The sequence below is a fragment of the Pleurodeles waltl genome, chromosome 5 (genome assembly GCF_031143425.1).
Source record: "Pleurodeles waltl isolate 20211129_DDA chromosome 5, aPleWal1.hap1.20221129, whole genome shotgun sequence".
In the NCBI taxonomy this organism is placed as follows: Eukaryota; Metazoa; Chordata; class Amphibia; order Caudata; family Salamandridae; genus Pleurodeles; species Pleurodeles waltl.
In genome coordinates, this window is record NC_090444.1 from 343,567,735 (window position 1) to 343,575,848 (window position 8,114).

An 8,114-nucleotide genomic window follows, 5' to 3' on the forward strand; every position below is an offset into this window, starting at 1 on the left:
GTGTAGTGAACACCAGCTTTGTTGTATGTGAGGAATGCGGATACTGATGTGTAAGTTCAAATGTCCTGCACTTCCACATTGGACACAAATGCATGGCATTTGGTGATGCTATTGGTTGTCCATGCTATTCTTTAAGCTAGGGGTCCTGTGCACAGAGACGTTTTAGGGCATGGGAAAAGTGGACTGTAGCCCAGGGACCTGGACTTTCAGAGGCCCCCTGACTGAGACAACCTTGTTCTGCAGAGGGTGTTTCCATGGTGTGCTTGCATTACTTCTTAGGTGTATTGTTTAGGATAGCATTTTACAAATGGGATTGTTTGATGCACCTGATGTGTGAGAGTGTATTGCATTAATGGAGCATAGGAGGTGTGTTTCAGTTTCATGCAACATCCTTACTTAAGTTTATTGTCTATCAATACTGGGCCTAGCCTGCCTGTGAGAAGTTGGAGGATGTCACAGTGATTATTTGCTGTGATGTCAGTGTGGGCCTGCTGTTATGTTACTGTATTGTGGACACACATCACTACCCTTTTTAGTTTTGGGGGCACACATTTACCTTTTGAAGGAGTGTCCCTGTGCGCTGTCTGTGAGTTAGTCAAACAGGGAATCAGGGGGGTGACTTGGGAGCAAACATTATTAGCTGTTGCAGACAGGGACCCACAAAATAATGTTGTCCCCGGGCCCCCTGAACCTTATATAGCATCTGTTTGAGCATCTTTTAAATAGAAAGTATTTGGACACAGGTGAGATGAGGACTTTCCACAAGTTGCGTCCAGAAAGGTGTGGGTTTTGGTGGTCATCAAGCAGCACCAGCAGTGGCAGGACATGTACGAGCAGCTTGATGATGACAGAGTACGTGTGCAGGAGAATTTCTGCCTTTTATCATGCCTTTTCCACCAGCTCAGGTGTAGAGGTTTGGCCACCACAGTCATGTCAGCTGGCAGGTGCATTGTGATTGGACCAGGGGAGGAACTTGCGGTCAGCTCACAGACATCAGCATTAATTTCAACCAACCCCCATCGTGATCTGAGTTTCATGGCGGTGACGGTGGTGCCACAGCGGTCTTTAGTATATGCACCTGCTTAGCTGATAATTGAGGGGGTGGACCACTGACGTGGGCATCAGGAAGAAGCATGCTGTTTCCATGGTGGTGACTTTACCTCCAAACTCATAACAAGTCCCCTAGAATAGATTTTAGTAAATAATGTGACCACAAAATGACAGAAATCAGAGTTAGGAATTTTTAAAGGTTAATTATGAAAATTGCACCAAAAAGCATTGAGTACCAACCACAGTTACCCGGTTGTGCTTCACTTGTAGATAGGCGCAAGCTAAGATCAACCGCATGGTGCACTAGTAGGATACAAAATATCGTTTCAACCCTGGTAAAAGACTTAACTTCAGATTTAGGACCTGATTTAGATATTGATGGGAGTTCTGTTGTCGTGCAGTGACAGCAGTTTCAAGTACTTCTTCAAGCCGACGGAGTTCTGACTGCTGTATTTAGATGTATGGAGCCTGCACCTCTGTCTGCATTGACAGAGTGGATCCTGCTGCATCAGTGGTCTACCACTGAAGATGCAGCAGAATCCAATACTGGCTAACAGTACTTTGTCACCGCCAGGGTCAAGCATATTTAGATTTCACAGTTGTATTGGCGTCTGGTAGGAGTCTGTTGTGGGATCCACTCATCAGTGGCTATTGGATGGATGCTAGGAGCACACACCTGATGTATATTGGCCAATTGTGTACACCTGCATACCACATTATAAGACACACTCCATCTTAGACTATGATACTTTGCCATTCCACTGCACAACACAATTCTGCTGCTGAATTTGCTACTCAGAAATCAGATTTTTTTTTTTTTTTACTATCTCTATTTATTTTTCATTTGTCCCATTTCACATTTTTTCATTAACATGTGGGCCACTATATCATTTATTTTTAGGTATTCATAATGGCAGAGAGGAGAAATTCACATTTTACATAGAGAGAATTGTCACTCATGGTCGATGAAATTATTAGAGTAGAGCCACAATTATATGGTGCCCAAGTACAAAATACAACCATATCTCAGAAAAGGAAAATGTGGTCCGGAATAGTTGATAGAGTGAATGCCGTAGCAAATAACCTGTACACACAGGAGGAAATAATTAGTAAGAGATGGAACAACCTGCAGGGGAGAGTGTGTTCACTGGCCTCCAAGCATTACCTGGTGGTCGTTCTCCTATCACCCCATTACAACTTTTTTCCTGGGAGGAAAAGGTCTTTCATATCCTACATCCTGAAGGCTTGACAGGAGTCCCTGGTGAGGTGGAGACTGGTAAGTTAGACTTATGTATGTTTCACTAAACATAAATGTAGTTTTTGCTCTTAAGACAGCTGCAAATAATGTGTTTTCCACCTTTGTAAAACATAAAAGCACAGTTTTTAAAATCACAAATCTATTGTCATCATCCAATTAATAGGATTATGGTGTTAACACTCCTTTTACTACTGGGCACTATGGCCCTCATTTGAACCCTGGCGGTCGGGGCTGGCAGTACTACACAGCATATTTTGACTTTGGCGAAAGCGCCACGGTCATACCACCACAGGACCGGCGGAATACCGCCATGGTGGTCCCAGCAGTCGTAATCCGCCAGGGCATCACTGCCAGCAGAGCTGCCCTGGGGATTTCAATTCCCTGTACCGCCAGCCTTTCCATGGCTGTGAAGACCACCATGGAAAGACTGGTGGTAAGGGGACTCTGGGTGCCCCTGGGGGCCCCTGCACTTCCCATGCACTTGCCATTGGCAGAGCAGGGGCCCCCAGGCACAGCCCCACTGCGATTTCCACTGTCTGATTGTCAGACAGTGTAAAGCGCGTCAGGTGCTGCTGCACCCGCCGCACCGCCACATTGCCGCAGGCTCCATTAGGAGCCGGCTGCAATGTTACGGCCCTGCTCCCCGCTGGGCCGGGAGGCAGAAACTCTGTTCGCCCGCCGGCCCAGCAGGGATGTCCAAATGCGGCTGGTGAGTTCCTGACCACATAGGCGGCCAACTGTCGGTCCAATTTCCCCAATGTTGAAATGAGGGCCTATGTGTGGTCAATATGTGTGTTGTTCTTCATTTATCATTTCTTGTATTTCATTGTCTGTATGTTTCAATGCATTCTGTTGTAGTTAACAAGGTCAAACCCCCATTCATTATACCATGAAGGTGTGATGCTTGGAAGTCTTTGTTCGCTGTTTAACAAATTTTGCACGTCATATTTTTTTAAATATGTGCACATCTTCACTACATATATTTTACAAGGAATGTTCAACGTACAATTTTCCAAGTGTTCGAAAACTTAGAATGAAAGTACTACAACTACCATGATGCCTTCTTTTTGTACATGGAAAATATGTTTGCATTGTGATGTGGGTCGTTCTCTTTTTTCTTCCTTACATATATGCACCTATGTCAAAATGTCAGGCATTTCTCAAACCGCATTTTATGCAAGGAATACAAAGTGGATTATTTCATGTAATTTTGTATGTTGTCACTTTCTTGTCATTTATATTGGAGTGATGTAATGGGTTTCACAAATCAAAGTATATTAACTTTAAGATTGTATATCATGTCATGTTGTATGCAGAATATAAGTAGTAATGATATTTACTTTTCTTAGAAGAGTTCATGCAATGACCAATTCCATTACTCCTACTAAGTTTTATATTAGTCTGAACTTTAGCCTGTTAGACCATAGCTTCTCATTTTTCCTCTCAACTGAGTTGTGTTGAATATGTGGTATCATGTATATGCATTTCCTAAGTAATTTTGTTTATTTTCAGGACATCTCTTTACCTGTGTTTTAAGTTAGCTTGTGAGTAATTTATAGTGTATGGGTAGTAATAAAAAAACACTGAAATGTCTAAACATACTATAAATAGCACTCTATTAATTTTAGTTTGCTTCATTAGTACCTAAAAACAATTTTTTTTTAAAAATATAGTTTTATTAGCATTTTATGTAACTAAAACAATAAGCCCCAGTGGGCTAAGAGACAGTAAATGCAATGACATAATACATAATGACAAATACCAGATTTACTAATGTGACACATACCCTTATCCAGTTGGTTAAAGGAAGAGCTTCCAATACAATTTCTTTGTTCAACGAGGATGAGGTGTGTGTCAACATTCAAGTGTAATAGTCTCATTATGAGGGGGTTGTATGTCTTGCAAATCAGGTTACGTCCTCCATGGGCCCCACACTTTGTTGAATTTTCATGGGCTAGATAAGTCACCCTCTCAGCCATCCTATACACATCCCCCACCTCCACTCCGTCATTGTGGGGGTCTCAGCAGATCTCCCATGTTTGGCAACATCTCTCTTCACCACCACTAGTCCTAGGTGGCAGAAAAGAAGTTTGGAGCGTGACAAATCTACATTTGTGGGTATGCCTGGCAGTGTGTGCCAAGTTTTACACTGGTATTTGCACCTCGAGCACCTCCCCCAGTTCACATATAATACTTGACCAATACTTCTGCAAATTAAGGCATCTCCACAGAGTGTGCATGAACGTACCCCTTTCGGTCTCACAATGTAGGCAGGTTGGAGTTGGGACCCTCCCCATCATATGGAGCCTCACCCTGTCATAATAGGTCATATGCAGGATTTTAAACTGAATTGGTCTTAACCAGATACGCGTGACCACTGTGCGAGGGTGCATGTGGGCAGCCTGCCAGTATATGTCATTGAGTGACCCCAAGTCTCCCTCCCATCGGATACTCAGTTGTCTAATTGTGTCTGTCATGTGATTGTTCAGGGTTTTGTTTGTCCAAGAGATGACATTTTCTTCGAATTAACCCATGAGGAATCATCTCTCTTGCAGGGCATATTCTGGGAGGTCCGATATGTCTGGGTTTCTGGCTCACCAAGTATGCGCTAGTCTAATGTAACTGTAATTCTGTGTCTGTGAAAGATGGTGTGCCTCTCGCAGGGTGGGGAAGTCTTTAGCACGACATTGCTTATAAGATTGCCCAATTTAAAAAATGCCTATGGTGTGCCATACCTGAAAATCCTAAAGCTTCCCCAATTCTTTCAAGTAGGTTCCATCCCACAATGGAGTTTCTCTTGTGAGTGTAGTGTGAAACCCTATCTTGCGTCTAGCTTTATTCCAAGCGTCTATTGTCAACTATGTGGGTAACAGGAGTGCTTGTGCACCTTTACCCCCGTATAAGTAGTGTAAGTGAGCTTTGTGCATTAATTGACTCCTCTCAAGCAGATATGTAGGGTGATTCCTAGGTGCATGTTCCCAGTCATTTATTACTATTAAATGTCTGACCCAATAGTATGCTTTAAGTTCCAGTAGAGCAATCCCACCATTATATGGGTTTCGCTGGAGTGTTTGCAGGGAGATCCTGGGGTGTTTCCCACCACAGAGGAATGTGTGACCGCACAGTCTATCTTGGTGAAGATGTTGTCTCACAGTTTAACATAGGTTTTTCTGGAAGGCATATAATAATTTAAGAAGAGAGATCGTTTTATACAGAGCTGTCCTCCCAAATATTGTTAAAGGAAGATTCTCCCATTGCTCCATATCCCTGTGAAGCTCAGACATAACTGTTAGTATATTTCACTCTTGACATTTATTATGGTTGAGTGTTACATATATCTGCAGATATTTGAAGCCTTCCCCTTCCAAGCATAAGGTAGCTGGTGGTTCTATATGTTCAAGGCGGCCCCCTATCTGATAAAGCCTCAAATTGGCCCAGTTAGTTAATTCTATAGCCCAAGTAGGACCCATATTCCTGTAGCGTATTGTAGATCAGGAGCAGCTTCTCTAAAAGGCTGGTAACATAACAAAGAATATCATATGCATATGGTGAGATCTTTTGTGACTCATTCTAGCCCTCGCACACCAGGAAACCAGAGATATCTGTGCGAGACCGGATAATACTGACTAGGGGTTCAATCATTAGGACAAACAGCAATGGAGAAAGGGGACATCCCTGGCGTGTGCCTCTCCTTATAGGGAATCATCTAATCGGTGACTGTTTACATGAACCACTGCTGTCGGTTTGGTATGCAGTAATGTAACCCATTCCCTTAATCTTGGACCTAATCCGAACTTTTCTAGTGTTAGCATCATGAATGGCCAATTAGCCATATCGAGCACTTTATGAGCATCAAGACTTAGCAGCAAGTTGGATTCCACTTGCCCTTCAACGGCATTGATCCAAGCATGGAGGCGATGCAGATTAAGGAGATCATTGTAAGTTTGGTGGACGGAAAAGGCCGTCCGCCAAAAGCTCACGGTCAGGTTTCCGCCAGTGCAGCCGCCTTCCCTTGGGCCCCATTATGATTTTTCTGCTGGATCAGTGGGCTGAAAAGGTGTTTCCACCCACTGGCCCAGCGGGGAACAGCCTACATCATTGACGCCGGCTCATAATTGAGCCGGCTGCAATGTTGTAGTGCGTATGGTGCACAAACACCCATCTCGCTGTTCACTGTCTCCAATGCAGACAGTGAACAGCACGATGGGGCTGGCCATGAGGGCCCCCTGCAGTCCTCGTGCCAAGTGCATGGGTGGTGCAGGGGCCGCCCTGGGTTCCCCTGCACCCTGTCTCTGACAGCCTTTACATGGCGGTGCTACCGTGATTTAAATGCTGGCAGAGAGGGGGGGTCGTGGTCCCCTGGGTGACGCTGCTTGCAGTACTGCCCTGGAGGATTAGGACCACCAGCAACGCCAGTCCCTCCTGTGGAGGTAAACTGGGGGTGCTGGCGGTCCGACCATAGTACAACCACCATGGCCATAATATGGCGGTGAGACTGCCACCAAAGCAGTCGGACCACCACTCTGGTGGCAGTCAGATCACCACCTCGACCCTGGCAGTCTAAAGATCACCAGGGTCATAATGAGGCCCTAAGTCTTGCCGACCTCGTGGGCATAAAGCCCATTTGGTCCTGGTGAATCAGTGAAGAAATAATTGTTACAAGCCGCGTAGCAACTATCTTGGCAATTATTTTTGCTTCTACATTCAGGGGTGAGATTGTATTGTAGAAGTTGCACTCCTCGAGGGGTTCCCCTCCTTGGGAATCACCATTATTGTGACCCTCCACAGATCCCATGGAAGCTCATCCTCCTTTTGGAATAACCGTAAGGGGTGAGGATATCAGAGTTTTCCCTAAGGAGCACTATTGGGAGGCCATTGGGCCTTGGAATCTTACCTGAGGATATCGCGGCAATAGCCATTTTATTTTCTGCTGGCTCTATGTCCTGGTCTAGGGAATTATTCTTCTCCACTGTCAAGCATGGTAAGGGGATTTGCAGCGGTTAGGTCTTAAAGTGATGGGCCCACAGTTGTGTGAATGTGGTAGAGGTGCTTGTCGTATTTTGCAAATACATTAGTGATCTCCAAGTCAGTACTGTATGTAACTCCGTTGTCCCCCAGTATGGAATATACCCTCTCTCTCACAGTGCCCCAACCAAGCAAGAAGTTTGCCTGCTCTCTCCCCCACTTTGTATAAGCGGTGACTCAGGGTCAGGTCTAGGGTATTTTCCTTGTGGTGCGTGAGCGCACTATATTCCTTTTGCAGGATCATTAGTTTTCTTGGTGTGTGGGGGTCTGTCATAATCTCAGGATCTCATTCTAAGTCGATTAATTGTCTTTCTATTGACTCTAGCTCTTCCATCTACATTTCTGAACTATATTTTGTGCTCTATCCTGAGGAACTGATTTTTGGCCCTCCCAGAGTGTGATCACAGAGGCCACTGAGTCTTTATTTTCTGTAAAGTTTAACTCGGTCTCTACTCTCACTGCCCAGGCTATTTCTTCATCTTTTAATTCCCATGCATTCAGCCTCCAGCCACCCCTATCTTCAGTGGATGAGTCTAATTGCAAGCCACAGGAGGGAATGGTCTGACAGCCCTCTCGCTAGGTATTTTGCCTCCTCCACCACCCCTACCTTGCCCACTGTTGTGAGGATCTAATCTAATCTAGATAAAACTCTATTGGTCCCGGAAAAGCTGGAAAATCGCTTGGCCCCGGATGATGGTGATGCCAGAGGTCGGTCAGGCCCATGAAGAGTACCATGTCAGACAAAGGGTTCTCTTTTGTGAGAGTGTTGTAGCTGTGACCT